This window comes from Coenobita brevimanus, chromosome 11, assembly GCF_032717465.1.
Source record: "Coenobita brevimanus isolate Jiangsu-jjx chromosome 11, ASM3271746v2, whole genome shotgun sequence".
Classification (NCBI taxonomy): domain Eukaryota; kingdom Metazoa; phylum Arthropoda; class Malacostraca; order Decapoda; family Coenobitidae; genus Coenobita; species Coenobita brevimanus.
Window position 1 is genome coordinate 6,286,290 of NC_136964.1, and position 20,958 is coordinate 6,307,247.

The 20,958-nt window shown below is 44.3% G+C and overlaps 1 pseudogene; it reads right to left on the minus strand.

Moving 5' to 3' along the window:
- Positions 1-729: 729 nt before the first annotated feature.
- The window catches only part of LOC145410793 (putative neural-cadherin 2), a 92,964-nt pseudogene continuing 72,735 nt past the window's right edge, over positions 730-20,958 (minus strand).

Here is a 20,958-nt window from a genome sequence, read left to right on the forward strand (position 1 = left end):
ACACCTTCGCTTTACAAATGATTCAATAGCCGAGTTGGTTTCAGCCTTATTTGATTCATCCAGCTATGTCCAAATCGAATCAAATCTACTCTATCTTTGTTTTGTGCCCCTGACCTCTGACCTATTCTTAAAATCCTTGGCTGACCCTCAACCCTCACCTTCAAGTTTCGTTTAAACCAAGTTAAAACTGTTAGGACCGCCTTTCTCCAGTGACCTTTAATCTTGGCTTACAACCGTCAAAATCAAATCATCATCCACCTTATCTGTCATACCCTTATATTTAACATTGTTCAGATCGATCAAGATAAAGTTATACCCGTTCGCACACACACACACACACACACACACACACACACACACACACACACACACACACACACACACACCGCTCGCTGGTGCAGCAGTAACGCTTCCTCGCTTGCCAACTGGTGGACGGGAGTTCGTGCCTCGCTCAGGTTGGGTGAAAAAGTTTCACTGACGAAGTGGGTGGTTACTGTCCCCCTTGAGCAAGGGGACGGGTGTATGCGTGTGTGAAGGTCACAGCCTTGCCCATAGATCGGACTATGTGAGCTCTCAGTTTCCCTTCCGGGAGGATAAAAGCTGACATATCACTGGAATCATCAAGCATCCTGACTGACCAGGTGAAATTACACACACACACACACACACACACACACACACACACACACACACACACACACACACGCACAGACTGCAGGTGTATCAAGCTTATAGTCTTAGTTTGCTAAAGGAGTTAGATAATATAGCCTGGTCATTGATTTTGGTACTGGACTGACAAAGCGCAGAAGACCAGGAGTCAGCACTGGACCCATCTCCTTCGTACGCATAGGCTCTGAGGTCGTCCTTGGCTGGCAGCGGTTTGGGCCACGAAGCTCTGCCCTCGACCCCAGCCACATCAGGAGCCTCACTGTTGCCCTCCACCTCACTATCGTTTTTACTTGTCTGCATTTTTCCTGGGAGGCGAAAGATATTAAGCCTGCTGCATATGTTGTTGTTCTGAACAGAATTTTGTCTCTATGAAGAGACATATATCGAATGCTCCATACATTTTACATTTTAATATAAGGCTGGCCTGAGATGAATTCGTACGAGATGTGTACCTTGATACTGTCTGCTGGTGGTTGGAGAGAGTCTGAGTTGTTTGATCAGAGTGTAGTGGGGTTCATCTCCTTGTAGGATGGTGTTGCCCTCCTGGCCTGTCGCCTCTTGCGTCACCTTGTGGTCACCTCTCTGTCCCAACGTGAACCACTGGTGTCGGAGTTTCAATTGAAATAAATACGCCAGCAACCATCGGCAGGAGCACGGGCAAACAATGTAATGTATTACGTTGCCTGCTGCAGCAAAATAGAAATGTTACGCCATATTTCAAGATCATCATAGTTAGTAATACTTCCGTAAGGTAATTTCTATCATCATCATCCAGTCCTGTGGTGCTCCATGAGGAGCGTAGGGAGTTCGGGACCAGGGGCAGGCTGGTCCTGGCATTTAAGATGAGAGTGACCAGCCTCACTTACTTAATAAAACTGGTTCTAACATTAGTGAAACATACCAATGATAAGTATAGATAGTGTGACTGCGGCAATAACTAAAGCAACTGTGAGTGGGTGTGGTACGGTTGCAATGTGTGTACCACCGGACAGTGGTCCCCTGTGTGGGTGGGGCCGCACACACACTGGTAGCCGGGCTGCAGGTTGTGGTGACCCACCGTGCAGACACGGCTGCCACTGGCACTCGTCCACGTCACGGCAATCGTGGCCCGCCAACTGACGCCCAGGACCGCAGCTGCACCAGGGTCACGTCAACAATAGGTCATTTGTGTGGGAACATGAAGTGAAAACATATCGTATTATCTGATTTCATTTAGCAATAAAAGAAAAAAAATCTAGGACACATTTCTCTGTGGTGAAAAGCCAAGACTGCTTGTCAGACAGGGCCAGCTATATCAAGATACATAGCATGGTGCATAATGTTGAAGTGAACTTGTACAACACCTGCAGGTTGCAACGCCCCAGGTGGAGATGCATGTGAGAGGTGGGAAGGCAGGGTGGTGCTCTGCACAGGCGTCAGGGGCGGAGCAACCGGACTCCAGGCCCCACCTGCTGTCATTGGTGGTAGGGAGCAGCGGTACAGCGTGCCCACACACCCGCACGTCATCCACACACACTGATACATCTGCAAAAAGATCAAAGAAAAATGGAACATGCTTAAGAAATAAATATAGCCCTAGCACATAATTAATTTTTCTTAATAAGAATGGATGGCATTATTAATTCATGCAAACATGTTTCTAGAGCACGGAGAGAAAACACCAGTTATACACATTCTTAGGTTAAATTGTGAATCTCTATGAAACATACTGAAAAAACCATTGTTTATTGAACTTTATTGCACATCAGTAAAAAAATCAGTTATTATTGTCCTCAATGTCCAGTTCTTGTAATCTAACAGTTAACAGGTTGGTATTAACAGCTGTTTGCACTAATACATCCTGATGTTGCAAAAGTGAACTATTGTATTCTGGATATCGCCAAATTATTTTATTCAGAATAGAAGTTACCTCTTGCTCTAGAAGGGCTAAAAATCAAACATAACTAGCTGTTACGGCTTTGAATAAGAGAGAAGAAAGAGGAAGGTTATCCATGGAGGACAATGTTGAAAGCTGAACAGGTAAATTACAAAGGTCTGGAGTATCACTATTTTGAGTGTGAAACTGCATTGAGACGTCATGCATATTTGTGGCACTTATAATGTATTCTAATTCTGTGGTGTTTAATGCTGTTGTACCGACGTGGTTGGCAAATGAGCACTTGGATCTATTTTAACGAAAATACCTGCAAACAGTGCAGAAATGGTCGTTACACGCTTTGATTTATTTGACAACAAACATTCAAGCTAACAACACTTACTCTCATCCGGGTCATCCAATGGCTCAGCAAGATTCTGTCTCAAATATCCCGGGACCTCGCCACCCAGCATCACTGTGTCACTGTCGTCAAAAAGTGGAGGCACTGAAGGTAAGTGAACCAGTGTTCTTGTAGATCCTCTTCTGAGGCAGCCAGAGACACAAGGGACTCGTTGTGACGCAAACCATCGCCATCATCCACGGGCGATCACTAAGCTGTACCGGTGGTATTCAGCTGTCACCATGTGCCATTCTCCATCATCCAGTGGCTGGCTCTCCGCACAGGCAGAATTACCTGCCCATATCCTCCCAACACTCGAACACACGCTATATCCCTGCCTGTAGCTGAGGGGGACCATGGGGTGAACCTTGAACCTCTACAGTGCAAACAGTTCTGTAGCAACACTGTTACATTATGAACAACTTCATTGCAAATGCTGCATCTTTCTGACAAATTATTGCTCTTGTCAAAATGGAAAGAATGACTCACGTGCAGTAAGAAGACGGCATCCTGATGGCGGGTAAGCAAGCTAAGAAGAATGATACTGCTACTATCCCTGATCCTGAACCTCAGTTGTGCTGTCAGGATATGCGATCCAGGAGTTAAACTTGGGACCAGCCTGAAGTAAGATGTGCAGAGACGAGGGTAGCCGGGAGTGTGGATGTTGTGCATCCTGGCCCCGTCCACCCTGGGTCACACACACACTGTGGCTGATGGAGGCCGCCCGCGACTGGCCTCGATGCCCACAACCACCCTTGCACATCTCTTCCTGGGGCTGGCAACCACTTATGCCACCCTTGCTGTAGGCTGGTTCGCCCAGGTCCACAAGCTGCAAGAAAACTACGGAACAGTAAAGGCTGCTGTGTCTCAGAAAAAAAAACTTCAATACTCACACCTTTAATCTATAAATTCTTACCTGACCGTTGAGTGCGAAGGTGTGGAGATGCATCCAACCAGTGGTCGTGGTGTGGGAAAGCATATTTCCACCCATGGTCAGCAGAGCTCGGAGGATCAGGGCCAGGCCACCCACCTGCAGAGGCCAGGGTGTCCAGCAGCCTCAGGTCACGCCAAGACGTCCGTGCTGCACAGTGTGAATCATCCAGTGACGAGTTTTGAAGACCACGGCCACACAGGTCAACCACCACCGCCATGCCCTGTGAGCACGAACTGTACAATTAGGCTACTCTGTTACAACTCCAGGATAGTATTCTCTCTTGGTATTTCCTTCCATCAGATGATGAAACTGTACTTCTCGCTTCCTCTACAAACCGTAAAATTCTCTCACTCCTTCAGTACTAAATCTTTCGAATCCCTCACTTTCTGCTGCTGCTTTTTTTATTTAGGGCCTTAAAGTTAGTTCTTCTGTGCTCCATTCAAAATTCGATAATTGGTATTAAATGCTGGTACATAATTTATATTCATCAGTGATTCAATAACGGGACGCCTTCATATGGTGGCACAGAAATAATCAGGGCACAACTGCAAGCTATTTAATCAATCGGCCCCCAACTACTTCCCTATCCCCTGAAAGGACGATGATGGACTGAAGGAAAAGGGCAATTTACCGGCGCTGCATTCCATAGGATCTAACATTTCATATAAGCCATCACTATCACCACTACTACCAAAAACACCACCACTACTACTACTACTACTACTACTACTACTACTACTACTATGACCACTACTACTACTACTATTATTACTGTTGTCGATATTAAAAGAGCATAGCATTAGTTTGAGAAAATGATGAGTGAGAGCAGTGGAAAGTGGAACTGTTCAGAAATGCATGTGGGTGGCGTTGGTTGGATAGGATAAGGAACACAGAGAACCATGAAATATGTGGAGGAGAGGAAGTCTATCGATCGAAAAGTTTCTGTTTGGATGGCACAGTTATATATGCGAAAATTAATACAAACAGCGTGGTAAAATCATTATGTATGTGTCACTAAGCGTGGAGGCATAAGAGAGGGTTGGAAGATCGAAAAGATGACTGGGTGTGGTAAATGACTGGCAAACGCTGTATGGCATTTAAGGATGAAAAAGACCATTAACAAAGGACAGAAATGTACACAATTTACTAATTACAGGAGATGCATACGACAAGGATTTTGACTGATGGAATGGCTCTTTACCAACTGTGAAGCACACATAAAAATGTGGATAGTTTTTGCGTGTAGAATTGGAGCTGAGGATCTGGAAGGCCGGAATGATGAGTGAAAAGCTGTGTGGTCCGCCTCATCTAACACTGTACTGATAGTTCTCGTGATTTTATATGTTTCGTTTCGTTTTTAAAGGCTTCTCCAACATGCTTGGATGTGTCGGCCTTGGTCACCTGGACTATGGCGGCTCTCCACGCTGCACGATCCATTGCAGCCTCCCTGTCTCAGTCCCTTAACCCTTAAGGCAATCACACTTAATGACCCTGTCCCATGTCTTTCTCGGTCTGCACTCCCTCAGTAACCCAACCCCCAATATTAACACTTCTCACCTTCCTCACCCAATTATCATCCCCCATCCTCTCCACAGGCGTCCAAACCAGCCTCAATCTACCTCTCTCCTCATCACAACCACCAATACACTCCAGTCCTTCCATCCTACCTCTCAACTCTTCCATTGTAAACCCAGCCCCTTCCAGGCCCTTGGACGCAGGGACGCACTGCACATCCACCTAATCATTGGTCATTTCTGTACGTCTGAGCCAGCGAATGTCTTCCTCCTTCACTGCCCAGGTCTACACTGCCATACAGCATCACACTCCTAACACATGCTGCATACAAAGACCCCGCTTAGCTACGGTAGGGAGAGCCCTCTCAATGTCAGGAGAGGCAAGAGCTCCCTGAACTTCTTCCAAATCCACTCCTCACCCTAGCCACAGAGCTAGCTACTGGCTCCCAGCCCCACCTCCAGCACACAACATGTATCTCCCAAATAACAAAACTCTTTTTCCACACACTCCAAGATTCACCAGCAAGTTCAATCCTTTCACGTCTGACGATCTCCACCTGCTCACCTCGGCACGCCGTACACATAAAATCAGCATTATCTCGTAGTCCACCTCTGACACCACTACACATCTCTTATGCACCAATTTATCACACACACACCGCACAAGTGTGATGGAATTACTTCCCACGTCCTTGTGGCAAACTGCACATGGCCACTCTCCCTCGTCTTTGACCCAGTACCGCCACCAACCCTAGATATCATCACTTTTGTTTTATCTGCATTTACCCTTAAACCCTTTTGCCCCATACCATCTCTCCACTTCCTAAACCTTTCCTCCGCCTCCCTTTCATTCTCTGCAATTCAACACCAAATCATCAGCATACAACAACTCCCACGGGAGTCCGTTTCTCAAAGTCACGTGAAAGGGCTTCAAGTACCATATGCTAAACAACATGGGACTCAAGACCCTGACCCCTGATGCACACCAACATTCACGGAAAACTCATCATTCAAATCTCCATTCACTCTCACCTGGGTGTGAGCACCCACATACATGGCCATAACACACCCTAACCAGCCACTCCTCCAAGCCAAGCTTTCTCATTGCCCCACTTCACCACTCAACTAGGGACTCTGTCAAAGGCCTTTTCCAAATCAACAAAAACAAAATGAAGATCCCTTCTCCTACCAATATATTTTTCCTGAAGCTGTCGAACAATGAATATGGCATCAGTGGTCCCCCCTACCTGGCACCATAAACCCAAACTGCATCTCATCAATATTCACTCTTTCTCTAATCATACCTCCTAAAACTCTCTCCATTACCTTCATTATCTGATCTAAAAACTTTATACCTCTATAATTTCCTCTTTCCAGGTCATCACCCCTTCCCTTTAACACAACATTTACAATTTCTACTCTTCAGCCAATCATCTGGGACAACACACTCATAAACTAATCCTATTTATCAGGTCAGTGACTAAACTCACCCCCACATATCGCTCTGAGGCCTTTCCAACATTTCGGCAGTCAACCCTTAGAAACACTCTGCTGCCTTCCCCACCCTCATCCTGCCTATTGCCTCACTCATGCAGTAGCAGTATCAATCAAGGCCAAGGGCCAGACACTGGAATCTGCTGGCTCCAAACCCTTCCCTGTCCCAGTCAAACTCCTCATTCCAACAACCGGTTATAATGCTCTCCTCACATGCATCTTTAATATCCTCACTGTTCACCACTACCTCTTTCTTCATAATTCTTCACACACTGCTCACCTATGATATCCCCGATTATCCCTCTTCACCTGACCTGCCACCCTAAATATATTTTTCCTTTCCCCATGATTTAGGTTATCAAGTAATTGTCTCTGTGAAGCTCAGACTTTGCCCTGTATACCTCTCTCCTAGCTCTACGCTTGGCAGCCAAATATTCCTCTTTGCTACCACCCTTCTTCCATCTCCCCGGAAAAGCTCTTCTTTTCTCTCTTAATTGCAGCTTCTACACCCTCATCCCACCACCAAGTTACTTTATGTCTTGGTGGTCCTCTTGTCCAGCCGCATGTTACATCAGATCAACTCTCAAGAAATTGTTCTTGAGGGCTCTGTACTGTTCATTATAACGCCCCTCTGTCTACAGCTCCCTGTTCAGCCACCTACTCTCTCCTCTAACTCGGTATAGAAGGCATCTCTTACTACTTGGTTTTTCAGCTTCCATATTTTCCTCCTAGGTACATAAGTCCTCTTTTTCATCACTTGTTCTTTAAGCACAATATCACAAATCAATAGTTTGTGCTGCTGCACACTCCGCACTTCCTATAACTTTAACATCCCTCACTAACCTCCTATCGGCCCTCCTAACCAGAAAATAATCTATCTGACTGCTATTTCCCCCAGACTCATACGTAATTAACCTACTGTTTCTTTTCCTAAAATATGTGTTGCACACAATCATGTCCGTTGCCTCCCCAAACTCGAGTATCCTCTCCCCTTCTGCATTCCTTAGACCATATGCACATCCCCCATGCACTCCTTCATAACCTTGTGCTGCTTCACCTACCTGACCATTTAAGTCCCCTCCCAAAATCACTATCTCATCATCCCGTATACCACCCACTACATGTATTAAATCATCCAAAATCTATCTTTCTCTGATTCATCCAATCCTGCCTGTGGAGCATATGCCGATATAATCACAGCTATCTTTCTTCCCAACAGAATTTTCACTACCAATATCCTATTGCTTACTCTCAAAACATTCATAACATATTCCACCCATTTCTCCATAACCATCACACCAACACCTCCATATCCGTCTGTCCCCCCTGCCAAAACAACTTATAGCAACAGTCCTTCCCAACAATCTTTCTGGCTGATCCACCCTGTACCCTAGACTTCCTGCAAACACGCCACATCCACCCAACTCCTACTGATTGCCTCAACGACTTCCCCTGCTCTTCCCTCAAACTTCCCACATTCCATGAACCCACCCTCATCCCCATGGGTGATTTACTGTCCCTCAGGCTTGCTTTGAAACCTTTTTGTTTTGTCATCTTCAGTATTAATAAATGGGGACAGACACAGCACAGGTCCCACTCACTGCACAATCCCAGGTCCAGGCAATGGATCGCCCACCAGCTTACCAGTGGCTGTGGTAGTGACCTCAGGGCACCCTGCCAGGACAGCTGCAGGGACACCCTCCAGCGCGTCTTGGCACTGCAACTATCCCGCCATTATACACCCACTGATAGGGCAGCCTCCTGGGGCGCTACTCCCAGGTTCGGGCCCCTCTCTATTGGGCGGAAGCGGCAGCCTGGGAACCGCAGTGCCCTGTACCCTCTAGCACAGGCCCGAGCCCCATTTCGCCCTGGACCCCATGATCTATGCCGGCGGAACCCCCGCCACGCCTCCCCCCAGAAGTCCGCCACTAGGTAGCGGGGGCAAAGTTTTCTGGCCGCATGCCCTTGCTGGCGCCAACCCCTGTAACGTAGTGGGATACGTTGTGTGAAATGTAAAGTGCATGTGGTGTAGTGCATAGATAAGTAGAGGAAATGTTTGGGAGAGTATGCTGGTCTACTCTCCATGTTACTGTAACACTGAAAAGGTCAGCAAGGATGGTTAGCTAGTGAAACAGGAGCTCCAGCTCTCCCTATCACCAGCATTCCCATTCCCCTCGGGAGTACTACCCTGTTCGGCCCGTGCTACGGCCTCCTCCTGGTTCTCTTTCTTATTTCCGAAGCCCTAAGAACTCCATTTTTTTAGAGTAATACAGAAATGATCTCACTCTGCTATGTAACCAGGAAGTTGATTCAGTAGATTTTCAGTGGATATTGAAACGTTATGAATGTCACATCGCCTACATATAAAGGTCATTAAAAAATATCTAGAGCTCAAAATGCAGGATGGCCCCGCGTCCCAACACTGACCTTCACCCGCCACAACCTTTTATCAACTGCACCAAAATCGAATAACTTTTTCACATCGCCATACACATTGTATACCGAGTTTGATCTAGATCGGACCAAGCATGTAGAGGTGTATGGTATGTAGGAGGACAACTGGGCCTTGAAAGCAGGCTGTGAAGCCTATGCCCAGAGTCGGACACGTAAAAAAAAAAAAAAAAAAAAAAAAGCATCCATGATAATGGCATTTCTCGAACTTTGTTCTTGACCCCTGATCGTCAACCTTGACTGATCAGGATCAAAAGTGAACATCTTTCCAGATCCACACACACAACTTTGATCCAAATCGGATCATATTCATGAAACAGAATACATACATACAGTACATACATACATACACATAGCTTACATACATGAGACAGGCTCAATGACAGCACTTTTTGTATTCGGAGTCGCTAAAAATTTACATAAATTAAACAAAATGCCACTACTTTATTTCATGTAATAGTGCAACACGTTCTGAAGTCCTTTTCTGGTTGACACGAGCTACAAATGTAATAAATACGACACACACACACGCGTGCACGTGCACATCTTAGTTATTTTCAAGGAGGTTCTAGATTTCAATGAACTCTTTTCCAGATTTTTTCCATTAGTTTTGTCACGTGGTTCTGAAGATATATCACGGCACACAGACGAGAAAACAAATCCGTACCATTGCCTAAGAGCTTTGAAGGTACGAATAAACACGTACCAAAACAACACAGACTCCACACGTGTGTCGCACGGAATGTAGTATAGCATTAAAAATACAAATCAGTTTCAAAATGTCAGGGGAACTAGTGAATGAAAATAAAGATCTTTGTATTTTTAAAAGGCTATTACGATACTTTAACACACACACACACACACACACACACACACACACACACACACACACACACACACACACACACACACACACACACACACACACACACACACACACCTTTGCAATATTCTGGACCCTCGTGAGTGTGGGTAGCTGTGTGGAGAATTGACACACAAAAATTTATAAGAAGCTCTGAGAATAAGGACCCTGACTATATTGCATAAAATGACCATGTAAATGAAGTCGCTGAGATACGTTCCAGTAAGTATCGAGATTATGGTCACCACCAGATACAGCTTCCTACAAACATTAATTTTCTTCCTTCTAAATACGTTAGATATTTTTACATCGGCTCCCGTGAAGCAAGAGCGGGTGTTTTGTGTGTGTGTGTGTGTGTGTGTGTGTGTGTGTGTGTGTGTGTGTGTGTGTGTGTGTGTGTGTGTGTGTGTTAATCCGATTTTAATCAAACTACGTAGTCGGGTTGAGGGTATACCAAGGACTAAACACTCTTCTTTAAAACAAAAGATCAAAGGTCAAGGTCACAGAGTAAGGTCAACTTAAAATTTATGTAATAGAGGCCAAGCTTTGTGGAATGGTTGAGGATAAGACAAGAATAAAGGATTCCTGGGGTCACACTTACAAAGAAAGGTCAAAGATTAAGGTCGCAGGACATGAAGTACAAAAATAGTTTTCGTGGGAGGGCTAAGGATCTGACAGCAATGAGGCGATTCACTTTTGGCAACAATCAAAGGTCAAGGTCAGAGGGCAAGGTCAAAGACAGACCAGTATGTCTTTGTGTGAACAAAATAACAGAGTTCTGATATGATATGGAACAAATTTGGTGGATGGGTTAAGGGTCACCAAAGAGGCTGACACACTGGTTTTGAGAACAATAGACAAAGAGTCAGTGTCACATTGCAAGGTCAACGTATAATGTTCATCCGACTTACTGAACTTTGTGGGAGGGTTAAAGTTCAAATAAGACTGATGAGATTCAATTTTGCGACAAACAGTCAAACATCAAGATCACTGGGAAAGGTCAAAGGCCAAGGCCACTGGGCAAAGAAAATTCAGTTTTAATTTGATCTGAACCAAACTTGTTGAAAAGACTAAGGACTGGGCAAGAATGTAGTCATTCGACCGAGTTATCAGTTGAGGGCCAAGATCACAAGGCAATGTCAAATTTTCGGCCTATAGACCAGTTGGTGGGAAAAGATGTTGAACTCTTGGAATGCTTCTTGTTTTATTGTTGTGTATCGCGATTTGTTCGTCTTCGTCTTGTCATCCTACATATTTTTCCGTTTTTCCACTTGCATACATTTTCTCTCGTGTGCTGCAGTCACTGTCAATCATAAAACCCAGCTACCATTTATTAACTAGCCTAACCAAACTAGCCTGAAATAACCTAACCTGCCGGTTAGGTCTTCCCGTTAAACTGTGCTTACACCAGACGGGAATCGGAAAACACTTCCGTTAGAAAGCACGAGGGAGACCACATGGAAAAAGAAAGGCACTGGAAAATACCATGAAAGCAATAAAAGGCAATAGTTGTCGTGTATGGAAAACAGAAAAACACAAAGTAACCAGCAGGACAAAAGAAGTCACTTGAATGCTCTATAGTAGTGATTATAAATTCCATTGTTATTTACCTGTGTTGCTAATTTAAGGTACACTGTGACCTACCTGAGTGCTGAGCCTAATGTGTAGTGTGTGCCACTCGCAGTCACTGACCACAGTGGGAACTTCCAACACAACAGGCTTCGCTCCGCCTTCCACCATGACCTGTGGGCGGCCGCGCCTCAGCTGAAGGGCCAACATGGGCGTGGGTGGGTGATAGGATTGGCGTGGCAGGGGCGCCAGGGGCCCCGAGTAGAGCACCAGGGCGTGGGGGCGGCTGGTGAGGACACGGAGGGAGATGGTCAGGGGAAGGCAGGGTGGCAGTGGTCGCACCCAGGCCCAGTCCTTCCCAGAGAACGTGCGGCTCAGGATCTTGCACTGGGGCCCCCACGACCCACCTGGACACACACACCTGACAATCACATGTTTCTGTACATCGGGCATGCAAACCCTTACATACGTGCTACATAACAGGTACAACATATTACTATGCAACAGATTTGTTTCCCTTCTAGGAATCAAGTCATGAGTTTCTTAAGGGACAGTGCACATTGCATTTAACCATCTTCACTGCAACAGTGATATACGCTTAATTCTTACTACAGTTTGAAGCTTTTGTTACGTCTAGGGGAGAACTTCCGCAGCGAAGGGACCGGAAATAATGTTGACTAAACCTCTTTGCGACGTAACCGTTTGCAACGTTCTGTATTTCAATTTTTTCTTGCTTTTACCAGGTGATTTTATCGTATGGACACGGTAAAAATATTAATAGAAATAATTTATGTGTGATGGAGCAATATGTCCTTCGTCTAAGCTGTGCTGATGTAACTAATCTTGTCTACGATTCGTTTATTAATTCTTGTACTATGTGGTCATGCAAAATACGGCCTGCGTTTCATAAATGGCCTTGTTCGTCACTAGATCCACCAGTGATAAAAAGGCAGCCATTCACTGTCAGATATAAAAAATATTCATACACTGGCCTGGGCCGTCACTGAATGATAAAAAGAAAAAAAAAAAGCCATTTCCCTATCAGAGAAGCAAAATTATAAATACACCAGCCTCTGTGATCTGCATGACAGTCCAGAGACGATACAGGAAAGAAGAAAGTAAATGCATATTTCCACAGCAAGATGCTTCCCACGTATTAAGGGTATTTTTTGTTTTACCATAGAGTACAATCTTAATGTTTCGTTATGTTCTACCACGTGCAATTTCCATCGATATTGTCTTCTTTATTCCGAGTATATGCGACGATACACCAACGTTAAATTCAATCTGGCAACGCACTTTACATTTTATTCTTGCTTTCTAAAGAAGATAATATTTATCTAGATAAGACTTTTGAAACTAGAGAGGTTAAATATACCCATAATTAACCCCATCACTTTTTATTTTTATGTGAGGAAGAAGGAACAAAAGGTAACGAGCCCGCAAAACTCTTCCTTCCAAGAGAAAAACAAAATACAAGAGAGAGTCAAATTTAAGATCCATTCATTTCGAGATGCCTGGACACACTGCATTTGAAAGACTGGAGATCATAGGAAGCAGGAAATACAGACAAAGGGAGACGGTTCCAGAGTTGACCTGTTGCATAAATGAAGGATTGGGAGTAACGGTTAACTCTTGCATTAGAGAGTTGGACAGAAAAGGGGTGAGAGTTTGCTGCTAGATGGGTGTTATGCGCCCGTTGTAGAGGTGGAGGAATGCATGTAGATAGTTTAGAGGAATAGTAACCATTGAAGCAGCAATAGAAAAGAGATAAAGATGCAACAGTGTGGTGAAGAGACAGAGGTTGAAGGGAGTCAGTAAGAGGGGAGTTAATGAGATGAAAAGCCTTTGACTCCACCCTATTGAGAAGAGCTCATATGTGGGGAGCCTTCCCACACATGAGAGTTGTACTCCACACAGGGGGCGGATAAAACCCCTGAATAAAGTCAACAATTGTGCAGGGGTAAAGAAGGAATGGAGTCGGCTTAGCACACCCAATCTCTTGGAAGCAGATTGTACAAGAGATGTAATATGATCTTTCCAAGATAAGTCCCGAGTAAATGAAACCCCAAGCATGTTCAATGATGATGCAGGAATAAGCTGAATATTATTAAACATTAGTGGGTATACCTGTTGAATATTTTGTTGGGCTGATAGGTGTAAAAACTGAGCCTTTGGTCCATTAAAAACAACCAGAATATTTTTACCCCAGTCAGAGATACGAGCCAAGTCAGACATTAGGTGTGTTATAGCCTCATCCCTTATGTGCTGAAGTAACTGTTGAGATGGAGGTTGTGGGAATCAAATTGAAAGGTGAAGGGTGGAGTCATCAACGTATGAGTGGATAGGGTTAGATGTACAGCTTAGAAGGTCATTGATGAATAAAAGGAAGATAGTTGGTGATAGAACAGAGCCCTGAGGAACACCTCTGATGGCCATCTACAACAGCGGCTATAGAACGACCAGAAAGGAAGCTAGCGATGAAGGTACAGACAAAAGGATAGAAACCGTAAGAGGGCAGTTTGGAAATTAAAGATTTATGCTAGACTCGATCGAAAGACTTTGAGATGTCAAGTGCAATGGCAAAGCTTTCGCCAAAGTCCCGAAAGGAGGATGACCAGGAATCTGAAAGGTAGGTGAGAAGATCGCCTGTGGAGCATCCCAGACGGAACCCATACTGACGATCAGGAAGAAGGTTGTGATAGGAAAGATGCTTTAAAAAATTTTCTATTAAGAATAGACTCGAAAACTTTTGAGATACAGGATGTTAAAGCAATTGGACGATAGTTAGAGGGTTGGGAATGGTCACCCTTCTTTGGGACTGGCTGAATGAGAGCAAACTTCCAGCAAGAAGGAAAGGTACAAGTTGACAGACAGAGGCAAAAGAGTGCCTAGGCAGGGTGTAAGCACAGAAGCACAGTTCTTGAGAACAACAGGAGGGACTCCATCAGGCCCATATGCCTTATTAGTATTGAGGCCTGTGACAGCAGAAAATACACCAGCTGAAGCAATTTTAATGTCAGCCATGAAGAAGTCAGAGGGGGGAAGTGATGGAGGAACAGCACCGGAATCGTCTAAGGTGGAATTGGAGGAGAAAGTCTGTGCAAAGAGATCTGCTTTGTCAGTAGAAGAAATAGCTACAGAGCCATCAGGGTAGAAAAGAGGAGGGAAGGTTGATGAGGTAAAGTTGTTAGAAAGGTTTTTGGCAAGGTGCCAGATGGAGCGGGAAGAATTCGAGTTAGAGAGTTGAGAGCATTTTGTTTGGATGAAACTGATTTTAGCAGAGCAAAGAACAGACTTAGCACAACTGCGGGCAGAAACGTATAAAAGATGTAATTCAGGGGTGGGTTGGCTCCGGTACCTTTTATAGGCCCTCTCCTTGTTGTGGACAGCATTAGAACAAGCGTGATTAAACCAAGGCTTTCGTGCATAGTCAAAGGATATGAGAAAGGAATGTATGCTTCCATGCCCGAGAGAACAACCTACATAATGCGCAAAGCGCACCTGGATGGCTCCTGGCCATGGAAGCAATAATCATTCCAGGGAAAATCAAAGAAGTACTGCCTGAGGGCCTCCCAATCTGCAGCTCCAAAGTGCCACAGACGACGTTTCTCTGGAGGGTTCAGGCCATACCGGAGCGATAGGATAGGTTAAAGGTGATAGTGGTTGTGATCGGAGGAGCCCAACGGAGAGAAAAGATTAACAGTGCAAGCAGAAGGATTAGTTATAAGGAAGAGGTCAAGTATGTTGGAACTCTCCAATGCAGTCAGGGATACTGGTAGGGTTCTGTACAAGCTGCTCTAGGTCATTAAGGATAGGAAAGGTGTAGGCTTGTTCACCAGGTGGATCAGTGAAAGGAGAGGAAAGCCAAAGGTGGTGGTGAACATTGAAATCTCCTAGAATGGAGATTTCAGAGAAAGGAGAAATGGATAGAATGTGTTCCATTGTAGAAGTAAGATAGTCAAAGAATTTTTTATAGTTAGTAAAATTAAGAGATCAAGTAAGCAACACAGATATTTTCACTCAGAGAATGACAGGAAAGCCGAAGCCAGAGTGTAGAGAATTCAGAAGAATCGAGTTCAGGAACACGAAAGCAATATAAGTTGTTGCGTATATATACGCAACATGCACTTTTGGCTTTGAAATGAGTATAGAGAAAGCAGGAGGATACAGAGAAAAGTCTGCTGCCAGTTGCCTCAGACAGCTGAGTCTCAGTTAGCAAAAGAAGGTGAAGTTTAGAGAAGGAGAGGTGGTGCTCAACAGAGCAAAAGTTAGAGGAAAGGCCACGAATGTTGCAGAAATGAAGAAGAAGAGAGTCAGACAGTGGTTCCAGGCATCTTGAGTCGTCACCGGGAGACGGGCAGAAGGTTGGGGCATTTATGGTCCCCCCCCCCCCTGGGGACTCCGAGGCTACGTTATTCGGCGCCATTTTTCAAAATTTTGAAAAGGAAGTGTGGTGTGTACTGTGCATGTAGTTTGGTGTTGATAGAGAAACTTGTAATGGAGTGCATGCTGGCCTACTCTCTCTACTACAGACCTTTGGCAGGCTGCATGAAATTGTCTGTTCATGACTTGATAAAAGTAAAAGAGGCATCATTGTACTGAAGTGGTTAAACATATGAATCTCAACTATGTGTGACTCAGGAAATTCAACAAATGTCTGGATGTGGCCTGCCAATGAGCCAGTGCACTAAGTGGTCCTGACATCTGGTGGGAGTCTGTGAACTTCTCCCAGATGAAGCTGTTACGGGTGTGAGGGTTGCAGCTACCAATATTTGATGTTATTCTACCCAAAGCCAGCTAAAACTGAGTGTTGTTACATTGAACATCAGGGTTACACCAAAAAAACTAAGGGTTCTACAATATTCATGGCCTTAGAAAGAAGATAGGTTGGGAAAAAAAATAGCATTCAAGTGTACAGTATGTTCTACTCCTATCTATCAGGTGATTTCTAGGGGTGTATTAAAGAGGGTATACGTGGAAATATTGCCTTCATGCATGTATAGAGACGGTAAATAGTTCGAATAAGGGTAATAGGATTTCCGTTTCTTAAAAAACAATGATGAAAGATATGGATAAACTCGCCATGCGACATTTCCATTCGGTACTCTGCTCTGCCACACGTACGAATATAAAACAAACACGAGACTGGCGAGGTGCGTCGGTGATGGGATGACTTGGTTGAACTGAACTGTTTATTGTCATAAAGGTACACAGTGCTAATACAACAAAAGGTGGTGGGTCGTGCCACACACCTTCAGCCAATACAGTTAGTAATTGGACAATCGTGGGTGTGACCACCTATGTGTGTGTGTGTGTGTGTGTGTGTGTGTGTGTGTGTGTGTAGCCACATACTCTGTTAAAAAAAAAAAAAAAATTGGTTACACTCCATGTTATGAAATACGGAGGCATTGGTATGACGTATTACATATAGGAGTACAGGGTAGTACTAGAACAGTAAAGGAATACTGTGAAACAAATCAGTACCAACCGTGGCCGAAGGTGATGATATAGCATCGCCTTACAAGCAGGTCGGTGAGTGATGGCCACAACACCCTCCACCACCATCACATCTACACTCTCCCTACACTAAACTCTCTCTTCGTTTCAGATCTTCCCTTCCTTTTGTCGTGCTTATATTTATACTGTACATATTCTCCACTGATACACAGTAGAGTTTTGCTTACACTGGCTTGAAGCAGTACATTTTTTAGCAACTATGACTAGGAAACATAAGGCACACACACCCTGTAAGAATACACCTCTCTCCGTTTGAGATCATCACAACTGTTTAGTTGACTATACAGTCTATACATGACACTTTTTTTTTATTATTATTAGTATTTCTCCCTTACACTGCCTTGGAAGCGCAGTTGTTAGCGGCTATTGCTAGGTAGCGGAGTGCTTGTTGAATGTTCCTGGTCTGTGGAGGATAGAACAGAGGATAGCAAGAATGTAGTGCTTGTTAGTATTGTGGTCCATATTCCGGATATTCACAGAGAATTGGGAGTAACCGTTTTTAGTTGATTAACTATGTGATTTGTTCAATGTTGAGAGTTGTGGGTTTCTATACTTAGCATTTAGCGGTGTGACATTGACAATAAGAACAGTTAGCAAAATTACAAACTTTGTTTGCATCGTGGCTGATTGAAATCAAATTCAACTTTCACTGCAGACCAGCACCCATTCATGAAATAAGTGAAAGGATGCCAGGTTTCCATCAAACATGGACGCCAAACGTCGTAGGCTGTGGGACACGCCACGTAGAAGAGGTGGTGAGAGAGCAACAAGGAAAGCATGTCGTACATTGCTCCGGCAGCGAATTTTAAAACATGGCAAAATTTGTGCATGAAAGCATTTCCTCATATATTTACCATGTTATAGTCCTACACCAATTATATGGGATGTTTATTGAATAGTAAAGTGTATGCAGAAGTTGATTCCATGGAGATGATGGTTCCTGTTTAACGATTTTTTTTTCTTTTCTAATGCCACTTACACACCAATAGCATGATTGTCAAAGGCATTTGAAAAATTTTGTGATTTGAGGAAACTACATGAAAGTGCATAGAAAATTTTTTATCTTTGAAACCCGGAAAACGTTTTTCTGGGAGAAGTTCACAGACTCCCACCAGATGGCAGGACCACTCAGTGCTCTGGCCCATTATAATATTTGTTCACCCTGATTATGCTCTTCATTTTATTTTTCCTTTTTTTTTTTTTTTTTTAATTCTCGAGTATTGCCATAAATTTAACAGTTCACTTCGTGAGGCTCAGCAGTCCTCCCACGCACCACACACCAACACATATCACCACTTAAGTGTTAATGTCCACCGTCCATACTGAATCCGGGCTATCTCATTCAAAACTGGTGCTGTACACTATGTTATGCTTACGTACTGAAGCAGAGATGTGGTGATTCAACTGTTCGGCACTGTGATGAATGTATCTTAGCAACTTCATCAGCACATGCAGGAAGAGTGTACAAATTATGTGACAATTTCGCCTTTTGAAATTGACTCAATCTATAAACAAGGTAGCATAAATCAACAAATATCACAATATCAATCAGTTTGCCCAGTTACTATTGGGATGCAATCAATTTGTTTACCAGTACACAGAAATCATCGACTAGCTGTAACTCTAGTAAAGGGGCTTCTTACGCAAAGGCACATCGTCGTTCTAGCTGATTAATATGAAAAACAGTCTGCAAGACAACCTAAAATCACTATCAAGCTCAAACTTATCCTATTACTCGTCTGATTCTTTACTTGTAAGATTCAGATCTACCTGTCCCCGTGGATGCAGCGACCACCGTTGAGGCAGGGTGTGTTTGCGCAGGTGTGGTGGTGGCGGACTAAGCAGCTGTGGGCCCGGGTGAGGCGTGGAGTCACCAGGGCAGTGGAGTTAGTGTCCACCACCTGCACACACACACATACATATACACACATGCTTAACGACTGACAATACCTGTTCTAATATATACGTTCACGTCTAAAACACTTAGTTCATATAACTTTCATTATACAAATGTATCCCAGGCATTGATGAATGTTAAGCAAAAGAGTAAGATCAATAACAACGCAGAGAGAGAGAGAGAGAGAGATGTGAGCAGGGAGCAGGGCAGTGAAATGACGGGGGAGAGGGCGACATGGAGGCGATTTGTTTATGACCACCCCTTACGGGATTATGGCGTCTGGCAATAGATAGTTATATTGACTGAACAACGCAAAGAAAATAGTGCATAATTATTAAGATCTAACTGATAACACCAATGTATTCAAAAGTTCAACATGAATGAAAACTTTTACTGTACCTGGAGTGAGAGAGAGGTTGAGGCCCGAGAGGCAGCAGAGGAAGGGTCGAGAGGGCCTTCTGGGTGTCGTGGGTGCTGGTTGTCACTTGTGTCCACGGCTGTAGTTGTTTCCAGCACCACGGTCAGGTTGGTTGAGGCCTGCAGCTGTGGTAAATGCGATGTCATTATATTAATTGGATGCATCACGTCCCGCTGAAAGTAGGTGTGCTACACTCATCTCATTTTCGAGAAACATTGAAGAACCAGGCACGAATATAATTCATATCAAATAACTGTATGAAACACACACACACACACACACACACACACACACACACACACACACACACACACACACACACACACACACACAAAAGCTTATCTCAAATCTTTTATACAACTACGTAAATAAACATTCATACACGCACATAACTCTCAACTCCCAAACACACACACACACACACACACACACACACACCTGCTTGGCATGGAGCAACAAGAGGCCCTGTAACTTAATGGGGTCCATGTAACGAGCACTGGTTTCCCTGACGCAGAGCCACACGACCACTGCTGGTGCGGCGTCCTGGGAGTGATGGGCTGGCCGACCCTCCACACTGACGATCTCAACTACTTCTTCCACACCCGCCACCTGCTGCACCCCCTCCAGCACCCGGCTCAGCCCTCCTCCACCATGCTGAGAGTACACGAGAAGGCGGTTAAAGCCCTTGTTGTAAGCTGCACTGAGTCTTCGTGGCACTGCTTACTGAGAGATTTATTTTGCATATTACACCTTATAATCCTCCTCATTGCTACTGTATTTCCATTGGTTTTATATCGATACACTTTGCTACAGTAACATACATAAGGATATTGGGGGAACAATCTGTCGGGCTTCCCTGTATTAAAAACAAAAATATCGAGAATACGAGCAAATCGGTCACAATATGAAGTTACGATGCCTATAGTGCCAGTAAGAGTACGACTGTTAAAGTGTATCACCTGGGCAAGGCTCGTTATTCCCTGCATTACTGTGGTTTCCAACAGTACAGGTGACTTGGGATTAACTTCTATCGAACATATGATCCTCGTTCTCCAATACCGTATAATGTTTTGCTCTTCCTCAACCCTCCACCGTGATGACAGGACAAGAGAGAAGGCCTGGGGTTCATGCTTTGACTGTGAGATCCAGTATCCTCTTTACTGCATACGAGAAAAAGAGAACTGAGGATGAATGGCTATCGACGGTACATGATGACAGGACGAGAGAGAAGTCTTGGGGTTCATGCTTTGACTGTGAGATCCAGTACCCTCTTAACTACGTACGACAAAGAAGAAAATTGAGGAAGAATGGCTATCGACGGTACGAAGATAAGTAACGTTTTCAATATGGTCGTCTCTTGTTTTTCTTCTTCAGC